Source organism: Ixodes scapularis, unplaced genomic scaffold, assembly GCF_016920785.2.
Source record: "Ixodes scapularis isolate PalLabHiFi unplaced genomic scaffold, ASM1692078v2 PGA_scaffold2__306_contigs__length_199485367, whole genome shotgun sequence".
In the NCBI taxonomy this organism is placed as follows: Eukaryota; Metazoa; Arthropoda; class Arachnida; order Ixodida; family Ixodidae; genus Ixodes; species Ixodes scapularis.
Genome location: NW_024609857.1, coordinates 90,639,199 through 90,651,766, shown reverse-complemented (window position 1 = coordinate 90,651,766; position 12,568 = coordinate 90,639,199). Strand labels below are relative to the sequence as shown.

The 12,568-nt window shown below is 45.6% G+C and overlaps 1 pseudogene; it reads left to right on the top strand.

The window, feature by feature from the left end:
- The first annotated feature begins 7,391 nt into the window (after positions 1 to 7,391).
- On the top strand, positions 7,392 to 9,731 carry LOC115322768 (annotated as a pseudogene).
- The last annotated feature ends 2,837 nt before the right edge of the window (positions 9,732 to 12,568 follow it).

Here is a 12,568-nt window from a genome sequence, read left to right as displayed (position 1 = left end):
AATTGAAAAATAGCGGGAGCTGCGATGCCGACGGCATCCAGATAAAACCAGTAAAGTATGTTGTTGATTTGATAGCTCCATCTCTAAGTCATATTTTTAACCTGGCTCTAGTAACTTCTGCATTTCCAAAACGCATGGAAATAGCTAAAGTTTCGGTCTTGCATAAAAAAGGAGATAGAAACGAAATGGAAAACTACAGACCCATATCCATACTACCGGTATTTTCAAAAGCACTTGAAAAAGTGCTTCATGTCCGTTTGACGAATTTTACGAATAGATACAGACTGATTACGGATTCGCAGTTCGGTTTTAGGAGAGATCATTCAACGGAGGCTGCATTACTTGTGCAGAAAGAATTTATTCTGCAAAGTTTTGAAGAAAGAAAAATAGTTTTGGCAGTGTTTGTAGATTTTAGTAAAGCCTTTGATTGCCTTGACCACGAAATTTTTCTAAAAAAACTTAACATTTATGGCATTCGGGGAAACGCGTTAAAGATTTTTAGGTCTTATTTAGAGCATCGAGCCCAATATGTTTGTCTGAATGGGAATTCTTCCTCTAGGAAACCTATACTTTGCGGTGTTCCTCAGGGCAGTATATTAGGTCCCCTCCTCTTTAACCTCTATGTTAATGACGTCGTCAACATTAACCCAAATGTCAAATTTGTAAATTACGCCGACGAAACAACGCTACTTATCTCGGCCGAGGATCGCGACGTGCTAGTGGACATTGCAAATCTGACGCTGTCGAGATTAGAAATTTGAAGCCGGGAAAATTCATTAAAAATTAACATAAGCAAAACTAAAGCCTTACTTTTTCGCACGAGAAATAAATCGATTGGAATAATGAGAGATATTACTCTTAACATAACCCCAATTGAGATTGTGAGCAATTTTAAGGTTTCGGGAGTGACCTTTTCTGAGAATATGTCCTGGGATAATCACATAAATTATATAATTCCCAAACTGTCACGAATAACTGGATTGATATATCGCCATCGATCAATTTTGCCAACGAATGTGAAATTCCTAATCTACAATTCTCTGTTCTATTCGTATTTAAATTATGGCCATCTTGTTTGGGGCTCAACTACATTATTGAACCTTGAGAAGATATTTTTATTACAAAAAAAAAAATACTGAGGTCCATCGGCGGCGTCTCGTTTGACTCCCATACAGCTGGTCTGTTTAGGGCTTTCCGCGTTATTAATATATACAATTTATACAATTATAGACCTAGTAATACGTTTAAAACGAAAAATAATAGAAATACACGTTTCCTTACAAATTTGGCTAATCTTTATCTAAAAGAACCGGTTTACCCCACCCGTCATGCACACCTTTGGGAGATGGTGGCTCGGAGAACAAATTACGGCTCCCAGATGGTTCGATATACGTTGCCTAAATTGCTGAACCAGTTAGAAGAGAGTGAGCTGGAATTGAATAGAATATCACCAAAACAACTTAGATTATATTTTATGGGCTTAGATAGGTAAATTAGCAATGATTTCATCTTTCATGTAATATTTTTTTTTATATTTTTAATATAGATATATATATATTATTCTTTGTTTGCTTAGTACGTATTTTGCGCTTGTATAGCTGTCCTCTTGTTTCACCTTGAACCATGTTTTGGTATGGAAAATCTTTTTGGTGTGTGTTTTTTGTTTTTTGTTGTTTCTCCTGTGCCTCTGCTATTTCGCCTATGTAGGAAGGAGGTCGAGGACCTTGTCAAGCTGTGCTCTACAGCTTTTTTTTCTCGGCCTCCGCCATCAGTGTTGATGGGAAATAAACTTACTTATTTACTTACTTACCTTATTCAAATTCGTCCGCCAACCTTCCTTCCGACGCCATCTTTGAGGCGACTGGCAAGGCGCTGTGGCCGTTTGCGGCGCGTGAAAGCGGCGCGCAGCGACCTGGATGATTGATGTCTTCCGTCACTTATTCAATGAGGAAATAAAACTAAAAACAACCGATGTAAAGATGTGGATCGTATTGTTTTTCTTTTCAAGTTAAAGGTATTATAGCCAACGTCTGAATAGCCGTAGCGCTTTCCTGTACATTTCATGCTCCTAAAAAAGCACCCGCGTCTTAGTGTTGTGTGCTTTTGCAGGGCTTCTAAACTTTTTCTTAATATATGACACTTTCCACAATGGCATGAAGGGCTCATGACAGTTGTATGTAACGTCAGCGAGCATCTGTTATTTTATGTGATTTTTCGGGTGCTTGGTGCTGGCTAGCGTCGTAGCTTCGCTGCCGCAGAGCAACGGCGAGGTCCAGTCAACATCACTCAGATAAACTGTTATGCGCTTGTTTTTTTTTTTCTTTTGTGTTGTTTTCTTTCTCGCTCGCGACGTAACGACTTCGTTTCACAGGTAAATGATAAAGGGAACAGGTGTCAAAAAGCAAAGGTACAGGCTCGTTTACTTTACGCTGCATCATTATTATGAAAAGACTCTCACATTTGGAGAAACATTTTTTAGATGTAATCGGAAGCATAAAAGCGGGCTCTTGACTGCTAACCTGAACCTGATGACGAGTTTAACAGTCGCTTTTGCTCTCTTCTCAACAGATCGGGTTCGCGCTGAGTGAGAAGCTCTTTTATTTTTAGCCAATACTGCAAACAACCACTTTTATGAGCGCTGGTCATATTCTATTGTGAGTAAGCATGAAATTTAAAAGTGCGCTGAGTTATATGACCGTGCTACTATAGGAGGAGCACATTAAAATGTCGCTGACATTTAATCATGTATTTTCTCTAAGGGGCCGAAGAGTAAATATACGCAAGTACTGAGTTTATTTGTTGATACTATTATTATGATTATAAAAGGAAAATTTTTTAACTTTCCGTAGAATAGTGATGATTTTTTTTTAATACGTTATATATTTTGCGTAGTTGCTCCGCGGCGACACGGGCAGGCCATTTCCTTTTACGCTTGAGTGCCTCGCATAGACTTGTGTGAGTATGCTGGTGTAGATCTTCAGCGGAGTTTTTATTTTTTACCTGCAATAAAAGATACTACTATCGTAAATTTGTGCTGTATCATAAGCACTCCTTATAATGAGATTTTGAGCTCCTCCTCAAGGAGCTGAATACAAATTTATTTATTAAATTTAATTTCATGATTTTGTGTGTGTGCGTGTGTGTGTGGAATCATATCTGCAATGTTCCTAAGGTTAAGCCAGCGAGGAACAAAGATGAAACGTTCAACGCCCCCATCGTAGAACTCTGAAATTCGGGTGCACACGCTGGGTCGAGGCGCACATGCTCGCTTTCTTTAGACCCGCAGCCGCGAAAGCCAAATAAAAACAAACTGTCACACAGGGGCTCACGGTGCTGCTAAACATATCATACAAATCATCACTATGCGAACGGGCCTAATCAGCTGGCCAGGCAAGTTAACACACGATTCAAAACAAGTGCGTGAGTCGGCCTGCTCCGCGGCTAAAATAAAGTTCATTTTTGTAAAAAAAAAAAAAAGAGAAGAAAAAAAAGATTCTTAGTGAAACCACTGAAAACAAACTTGCGCTTAATGCTCGTAACTTATTCTCGGTCGGCTTGCACGACTAATATATATTTAAAAAAAGAAAAATGCACGCACGCTACGCGGGAAGAGGGGTTCGTGCCGCTCTACTGCCGCGGGCGGCGGACGACGGGAGCGGTGGAGAAGCCTCAAAGATCGCGCCGAGCCTCTGATAGTACCCACGGGCGCCGAGAGATGGCGCTAATAATAAATAAAGTCTATTGACTATGACTGTATAGCTTTCCACCAAGGGAAAAGTTCTGTCATAGAATTAGTTATTTGCATATGACTAAGCAATCTCAGTTTATAACTACTGCTTAAGCTAATTCTTCCCTCGGTCCTGCTACCTCCGGTGATTTCCAGGGGATCGTTCGTGGGCTCTTATTGTTTTCTATTTATATGCCTGACAGATTAAATGTAAATGAAACAGTATTCTGCGTCACCTTTAAAAATGTGTAAACGCGACATCTAATGTGGCGAAATGTAAATCACTGAACCGAGTTTACTTACCTCTTTCATCAGGTTGTTATCTAAAAAATCATCACCTGACTTTTTAGATAGCCTTACAATTCTGGCCATTCCCAAGCCTAAATGAACGCGGTAATTGTCGGCCTGGCAATGCCTTTGGGATACTATAGTGGATTGCCTTGACCCAATCGGCTGGGTATTCATAGCACGCAGAAGCAGACAGCGTCCCAATAGACCTTTTTTCGTAAATTATTCAGGCACCAAGGTGAATGCTACGAGTGTAGTTACACGCGCTGCATGAGCTGGCGTCTGCTGTAGTAAGTATTCTAAAGCAAAAGCCTAAAACAAATTTTGCCTTGCATGCGCGTTCGTAGAAGTCTTATGATTATTTACTTCGAACCTTTATACGGAGAAGGCCAGAGCGCACAGAGCGTAGACATAGTTTCTGCATTCTCCTCGGTACTTAGGTAATTAAGTGACCGGTCTATATTCACTGGGGCCGAATTGCATGGTGTTCGATTTATGATAGTGTTCCATACAGTTCCCCGCAGGGGGCGCCTGTGACTGCAGATCTATGGTGAGTGGCGTCACCACGGACACCCCCAGCCATGCGGGTTCGCCCACCCACGTCTGGCTGTGCTTGGCTTTCCCGTGTACCGAGAAAAGGGCATCCTGGTGGTCGAGTTAAGCCCGGGGTAAGCTTGCACCATTCGGGGCCACCCAGGTGAGGCAATACACCACTTCGGCACCCCGCTTCTCGTAGACAGGTGTCCTGGCTTGGCCCGACCAGGATGATTCAATCAGTCGCCACTCCTTCTACCACCCCCCCTTTTTTTCGCTCTTGTCTTCTCCTTCTTTTCACTCTTCTCATTTCTCTTCTTTTCTTTTTCAACTCTTTGTCGCCAAGGGCTAACCTTGGGTGGCGACAGACCCCTGGGCAGTGCTAATAGTGTAACGTTTCTAGCAAAGCCCTTTTTGCTATGGTGCGTTACCTATTCTCTCGTTCGGCTCCGTGGTGGGCGGCACACCACTGGTTCTAAACACTTTCCGCCTTTTATGGCTCCTCTTTCTAAACCCGGTTCCTGGCAGCCATACAAACGGCGCTGTCCGAACCAAGTCCTTTCCAAAGCACCAGAAACAGAATACATACTTCGTTAAATCGTTTGTAGTTCATTCTGAAGACAATCAACACCCTGTCACCAAGCTGTCTCCATTTATTGTTGCCAAAGTTCTTGAGCTCTTGATCGGACACTCCTATCAAGCAAAAAAGCTGCACTCTGGGGACCTTCTTGTAGCGGTCAACAGACAAGCGCAAAGTGTGACCAATCAGAACATGAAAAGCATCATCGACACCTCTGTCATATTGCCGCGCGCAGGGTCACGGACTTGTAGAAAGTTCTCGTTCATTCTTGCTGCGGACATAACTATCGTTCATCCTTGTTTTTGTTGTTCTAGAAAGTGCTTGTTCATTCTCGCCCCGAGCGCGCTACGCTCGAACCTTCTCCGCCGAATCTTCGAGGTAGTGACTAACTCTAGATAAGAGGCCGCCCGCGACCTTGTCGAGTCAGTTTCGCCCCAGTGCTCGACTCTGCTGTCTCGCCGACCTCGACGCTCGCGACGCTTTGTTATTATTTTCTTTTCTCTTTTTGTTTTGGCACAAGTTCGCCACATTAAACGTTTAGTTCTTCCTGTTTATTTATTGTTATTCTGGTCACCACCCGTGACAATATGGTAACGCCGCACAGGACGTTGAACACTGTGCGTGGTGTCATCTCTGAAGAAGACCGCCTAAGTGAAAGCGAAGATGAGATCTTTGAAGGCCTACAAAACTAGGCTGTACCCGCAGTAAAGCGGATTATACTTCGCCGTGAGGGTCAGGAGATCCCCTTAAGAGATTTGATTTTTTTCCTTCGAATGGCAGTCTCCCAGCGACAGTGAAGGCAGGCTACCTGAACTGCCATGTCCGTTCGTATGTGCCGAACCCCCAATCGTGTTTTAGGTGCCAACAATTCGGGCATGGGTCCAGGAGCTGCCGTGGAAGAGATATCTGCGCCAAGTGAGGCAGCAACGAACATGTCGCAGACATCTGTGAAAACACTTTGTTCTCCAACTGCAAGGGAATTCACGCAGAGTACTTCCGTGTTTGTCCCCCGCGAAAGCAGGAGAAGGACATCTGGTGTTTGAAGGCTAATGAAAACATTACATACCTAGAGGCCAAAAAACGCTGTTCATTCCTTGCACAAGGCTTCTATGCCGACGTGGCGCGCTGGGGTCCTGCACCACGTATGAAGTCGAGGGCAACCCAGGTCTCGCTTGAAGACCTGGCTGTCGCCCTCAAGACCCTAAAGCCTACCCAGGGGAACCAGTCTCCCTCCCTCCGCTGAGAGGGTTTGCCAGTTGCTCCCACGTCTCAGGACAGGCCAGCGTCTGCTGCACCTGTACAGTCTGCACGGTGTCCTATCAGGGAGAAAAAGCGGGGCTCTCAGCCTCACTCCCTGGAGAGACCGCAAGCAACCAAGGAGCTGCATGGTTCTCGTGCAGCTTTTGTAACACAAAAGGAGGCGGAGCAAATGGACAAGGGTGAAAACCTCCCAATTACATCCGCCAACCTCATGTCAGGTTCTGGTCACGGCCGTAGATTAGGATCTCGCAGCTACGGCCCTCCTAGTCCGGCAGGTAGACCTGCTTTCGGAACTAAGGAGAGAGGAGCTGCTTCCCTGTCCACCTTCCTATCTACCCCCGGGTCTGACCAGGAGGAGACGGAGTGGCAGGGCCCGGAGTCCAAACAAAAAACTAAAACACCTGTGATTCCTCCGAAGTGATGACATTTGTTTTACTCTTGACCTGTGTGCTCGTAATTCCATATGTTTATAATGTCTTCAGTACTAATGCAGTGCAACTATCGTGGGCTCCTAAGTAACCTGGATGATCTGAACTTTTTGCTGGAGGAAACAAGCCACGTGTGTTTTGCTTGCAGGAGACTCATTTAAACCCCAGCCATACAAACTTCTTCAGACAGTACCAGGTATTCCGGAAGGATCGTCCCTGCTCTGTCAGTTCTGGAGGAGTTGCGGGGGTTTCCCTGAAAGAAGTTCCGTGGACAAAGTGCTGTATGAGGGGGAGGGGGAGAGGAGGCCCCAGCAAAATGGAAGATTTTGGAAGGGGGCCCGGGCCCCATGCCTCCCCCCCCCCCTTCCTTTAGATACGTGTCTGGTGCCTCCTACAAGGAGAGGCAGCTCCAAAATGTGAGCATTTTAATTAGTCGGTGAGTGTCATGGTGGTGGTGGTGAGGAAGTGTTTTGACTTTTCCTCGCTAAAGCAGACTAAAGTATCCAGGCAGCGTCGTCGCTGCTTCTATGTGTGCGTTATGTTCTTGAGGGCCGCTCACTAAAACCCTGTCAGCATGCCAAAAGAAAGGCATCGGCACTGCTATGCACCGGGTTGTCGCACCGGCTATGCGGGCATCAAAACCGAAAAGAAACTATTTTTGTTCAGTGTGCCCAAAGATGAAGCGCGCAGAAAACTCTGGGAGAAAAATCTTCACGATAGTGACAAGCCTCTCGACGACCAATGCGTGGTGTGTGAGCTGCACTTCAAGGGCCACTACATACTCCCTGACTATGTGCACATTGTGGATGGAAAAGAGGTGAGGATTCCGCGCGGAGTGCTGACTCTGACAAGCGACCCAATGCCCGCTATCTTGCCAAATGCTACGAAGTACATAAGCACAAGATGCCCACCCAAACGTTCACCTCGGAAACGGGGGGCGTGTGGGAAGCTTGACAAGCCGGGTGGTAAGAAGAAGTGCGAGCTCCGCTCTGCACGATGACCATGGAAACGATGATGACGGATTGCCGAACCTCGATGCTGAGAACCTGCAGCACCTCAAGGTTCCATCAGCCTGCTGGTCGCCGCATGAAGGCACCGTCTATGGACTTTGACTTTGAAGAATCTTCTGGCACAGTAAGCTCCGAGAGGTCGGTTCTCTTTAGTCTGAGCACGACGCAAGACATCACCTTCAGGACGTTTCTTAACGGGAAACTGGTTGCTGAGGGAGCTATAGAGACTGTCTCGGAATTGGAGAAAGCTCTTCTTCACGCCTCCAAACTCTTAAGATGCCCTGATGCAATGTCCTCCGCTGCGATGTTGAAAGAATATCTCACAAGCAAGCTTCTAAGCCAGCTAACCACCATCCAGAGTGCTCTCTACAAGAAATGTGCAGGGATGACGGCAACCGCAGGTGAATTAAAGAATCAAATCCTCACTAGCATGCTATTGCATTGTTTGCTTGCATAGCAAGTTTGCCTGCACCTAAGCAATTAGAGTTTTTTTTCTTCTTTTTTTTTATCCCGCGTGGACACAATGTTTGTTATAAAGACACACTAAAAAGTGTGTGTGTGTGTGTGTGTGTTTGTGTGTGTGTGTGTGTGTTTGTGTGTGTGTGTGTGTGTGTGTGTTCAGTGCACCTTTAATTCAATGTCAAAAGAAGCCTGAGGCATCAAAATATAGGCGATCAAGCCAGTAGCTCTCAAGCTCAGCTTGAGCAGTAGCTCTCAGCTCTCAAGATATTTTTTCTCGTTTTAAGCAAGCCAGTAGAGGAATAACCTTGTGGCGTGTAGATTCTGGATGAATGTCTTAGACCCACGTTTATATTTGAAATTGGTTTAGGCACAAGGTCACGTTTTAACAGGATAACATCAATCTATCTACTTTTCAGGAACACGACGCATACATTGTCGCTACCTACGCAAGGCCATGCTCACACGGATCTCGCGACAGAGGCGTCGTCATCGCAGTAGCACAAGAACGGCCACCCAGAAGCTAAGGCTGCAGCTTTGCAGAAGCACAGACGCCTTTCTAGAAAGGTGCTAAGCTTGGAGGGGCAAATCGAACAAATGAAATCTCAAGATTCTGCAATAGAAGAGGAGACATTGAAAGAGAAAATCATTATGCTGGCCCAGAAGCAACAGGAAAGTGTGCGGCACTGCTTCGCAGCGTCAAAAAGGAAAAGTACCATGGACCTGCGTTTCTCCAACGAATGGATGCTGGAGTGCGTTTTGATGAAGATGGAAAGTCCGAAGCTCTATTGGCATATAAGAAGGCACAACATTATTTTTCTTCCAAGCAACACCACACTGAAAAAGTACACAGCTATGAATAAAAGTGGCTTCGGATTCAGCAAGAAAATGTTGGAGAACCTGGAGGAGAAGGCAAGCACAATGAGCCCCTTCAAGCGTCATAGAGGTCTCCTAATCGACGAAATGACGCTGCCTGAACATCTCTCCGTTGAGAAGTCTGGGAGACTGCAAGGCTTTGTGGACTTAGGCCCCTTCACGGAACCTGGGGATGCAAACGTTCCGTGCAACCATCGCATGGTTGTGGTGTTTGTGCCATTTGCTGGAAAATTCTCGCAAATACTAGGAGTGTTCACTACAAATGTAAATGTAAAAGGTGAGCTTTTAAGTAAAATATCGGTCGAGGCCACAATCCTAGCAGAGCAGGCGGGACTCTTTGTAGACTGTGACATGCGATGGTGCCTTGTGGAACAGGAAAATGTGGACATTAATGGACATTCAATGAACAGCAAGTAAGATCACCTGCAAGGTAAAGCATCCCATCAACTCCAAAAGGAAACTTCATTTTCTGTCTGATTTTCCGCACCTTGTGGAGTGCCTCCGCAACTCGCTACTAAAAGGCGGCTTCAACACACCAAGCGGACGGTATGACCTTTTGCCTTTCAAAAATGTGTGTATATATATATATACAGTCATGTCTCGTTAATATGGACCCCGTTAATCGGGACACCCCGCAATATGGACGAAATTTTCGGCGACAGGTCTCCCGCCATGCAATTCTGTCCCGTTAATACAGAAACCCGCAGTCCGGACTATGGACGGCTATTTTGGGGACGAAACGGGAAAATACAGGCATTTTTGTCTCGTTAATATGGACACGTGTCCACGAAAAAAAAATATTAGTGACCCCAGTGTGTACTACTCGGAATTCACCATTGCCTTTTTGTTCCTCGCCTGGTTACTTTGAAGGCGAGTCCACATACCCGACAGAAGAAAAGGTTAGTGAATCGTAGAGGTCACAGTTTGTACCCGGAATTCACTATTGTCCTCCGCCCTTGAGATAAGAGCTGCGCGCCTGAAAATGGTCGTTTTTTTTTTTTTTTTGTTTTTTTTTTTTTTGTTTCTTGTCTTTCAAGCTTAAACGTATGCCATCTCCTTCCGGGTTGGCATACGTGATGAATCACATTCGTTGTGCATAAGAGGCAAGAGGCAAGGCTGGACGCTTCTCCGGTCATTTCGGAGGTGGAGACGATGACAGGTGTTAAGCGTAAACGGACAGAGCTTTCTGCTCAGCTGAAAAAGGAGATATGCAAATTCAAAATTCAAACGCCTTCAGCGTCTGTTCAGTACGTGAAAGAGTGGAGTGGAAAACACCTTGGCGTTGATCTCGGAAAATCGACAGTCCACGCAATTCTAAAAGAATCAAAGAAATGGATGAGCGTTCCCACAGCCAGCTCCAGTTCCTGCCGGCAGCGACCCCCAAAGTTTGAGAAGTTGGAGGAGGCCGTCAACATCTGGTTTGCGGAAATGCGCTCCAGAGGGGCCGCCGTCAGCGACGAGATGCTGCAAGAAAAGGCGAAGGAGTTCGGCACAACGACGGGTAAGTCAGTTCTGAGTGTATCTTTTTAAGCACTGAGTTTGAAAATGTTTTCTCAAAATGTTACGCATTCCTCCCCAAAAATGTTGTTTCTTCTAATGATTTTTCTAGTTGCTCGTTCTTGTGCAATAACGCATCTACGTTAAAATAACTGTTCTCTCTTCAGTGGTTTTATTTTAATGTCTGCAATCTTCACGTCTTTATGCAGACATTCATGACCTGAACTACTCAAGGGGTTGGCTCAGCAGGTTTAAGAGAAGGCATGGAATTTCAAGCCACCGTATTCATGGAGAGAGTGGAAGCGTGGATACAGCCGCCGTTGCCAGTGCTCGGAAACAGCTTGCGGAATTTCTTGCTCAGTATTCTCCAGATGATATTTACAACTTCGACGAGACTGGCTTTTTTTACAAGTTGGGCCCATCTTCGACTCTGGCATCCGAACCTGTGGCTGGAAACAAGCGAAGCAAAGAGAGAATCACGGTGGGATTTTTGTGCAACGCAAGCGGCACGCACAAGTGGAAGCCCATTGTCGTGGCAAAAGCGGAGCGACCACGATGTTTTGGAAAGACATTTGACCCGAACATGTATTGCTCTTACAATTGCAACAAGAAAGCATGGATGACAGGAAAGATATTTGAAATCTTCTTGGCGAAATTCGACCGCTTCTTGAAGGCTGAGAAGAGGAGGGCTGTTTTGTTGGTTGATAACGCATCATGCCATTCTGTTCGTGCGGACTATGAAAACCTTACCTTGAAGTTCTTTCCACCCAACATGACTGCCAAAATACAGCCCTTGGACGCAGGAATTATTCGCGCGGTTAAGGCACACTACAGAGGTGAACTTGTGCGGCACTACATCGCTTGCGCGGAAGACAACAAACCGCAAACTGTTGACTTGAGGTGGTGCCTTCAAAAGCTGAAGAGGGCGTGGGACGCGGTGAGGCCTCAAACCATTGTGAACTGCTGGCGTCACGCAGGTATTCTTGTTAACAGCTCTGCTATGGAGGTGGAGGATCCGATGGATGAACTTCCGCTCGCGGCCCTTCGTGAAGCTCTTCGACAACTCGGGGAGAAAAACCCAGATGAAGAGACATCGACATTCTTGGATATAGACGAAGAGACTAACAGCTGGGAGCCTATGAGCGGCGAGCAGATCATGGAGCTTGTCGGTGAATCCGCTCAACAGGGCCATCAACTTGTCGAAAACTTTGCGCCGACAGAAACAGACGATGAAGAAGAGAGACCAACCGTTACTCGATGTGAAGCTCGCCGAGGCTTGGAGACAGCAATCGCCCACTTTGAGCAGGAGGGGGACGGAGAACGTGCACTTCAAGTGGCCGAAGTGTTGCGCTTTTTGGACACTAAAGTGGGATCGAAAGCGTCAGTGCAAACTCATATCTCCTCGTTCTTTGCGAAATAAACAATGCTTTTTTTTAACAATTATTACCTAATGTTTGTGTTTTTGACCTTGATTCGTTATTATGGACGATTCACATTATGGAAGATTTTTCTGGGGAACGGAGGCGTCCATATTAATGAGACATGACTGTATATATATATATATATTATTTTTTTAATTTACTCATTTCATTGCTTTTTTAAATGTTGCAGGTGTCCGCATACTATGTTCGTGAAGCCTTCAACCTTGACGAAGACAAGATAACCTTGACGGCAATGCCAGGACTGACCACCAGCCACCTTGAGCCAGACGGGTCCGAGAAAATGGAAGTTTCCCTCGCTTCCCAGGTGTTCGAGGACCGTGTGCTGCGTGGCCGGCGCCACTCCAAGGACGCTATCGAGCCGAGCTATGGAAAGGAGGCACTAGATGGCACAAAATCATTCTTCAGAATGGTGTTTACAGCAAGGTGTGTATGCGACAGCAAGAAGTCATGAATATTGAATCATCAGT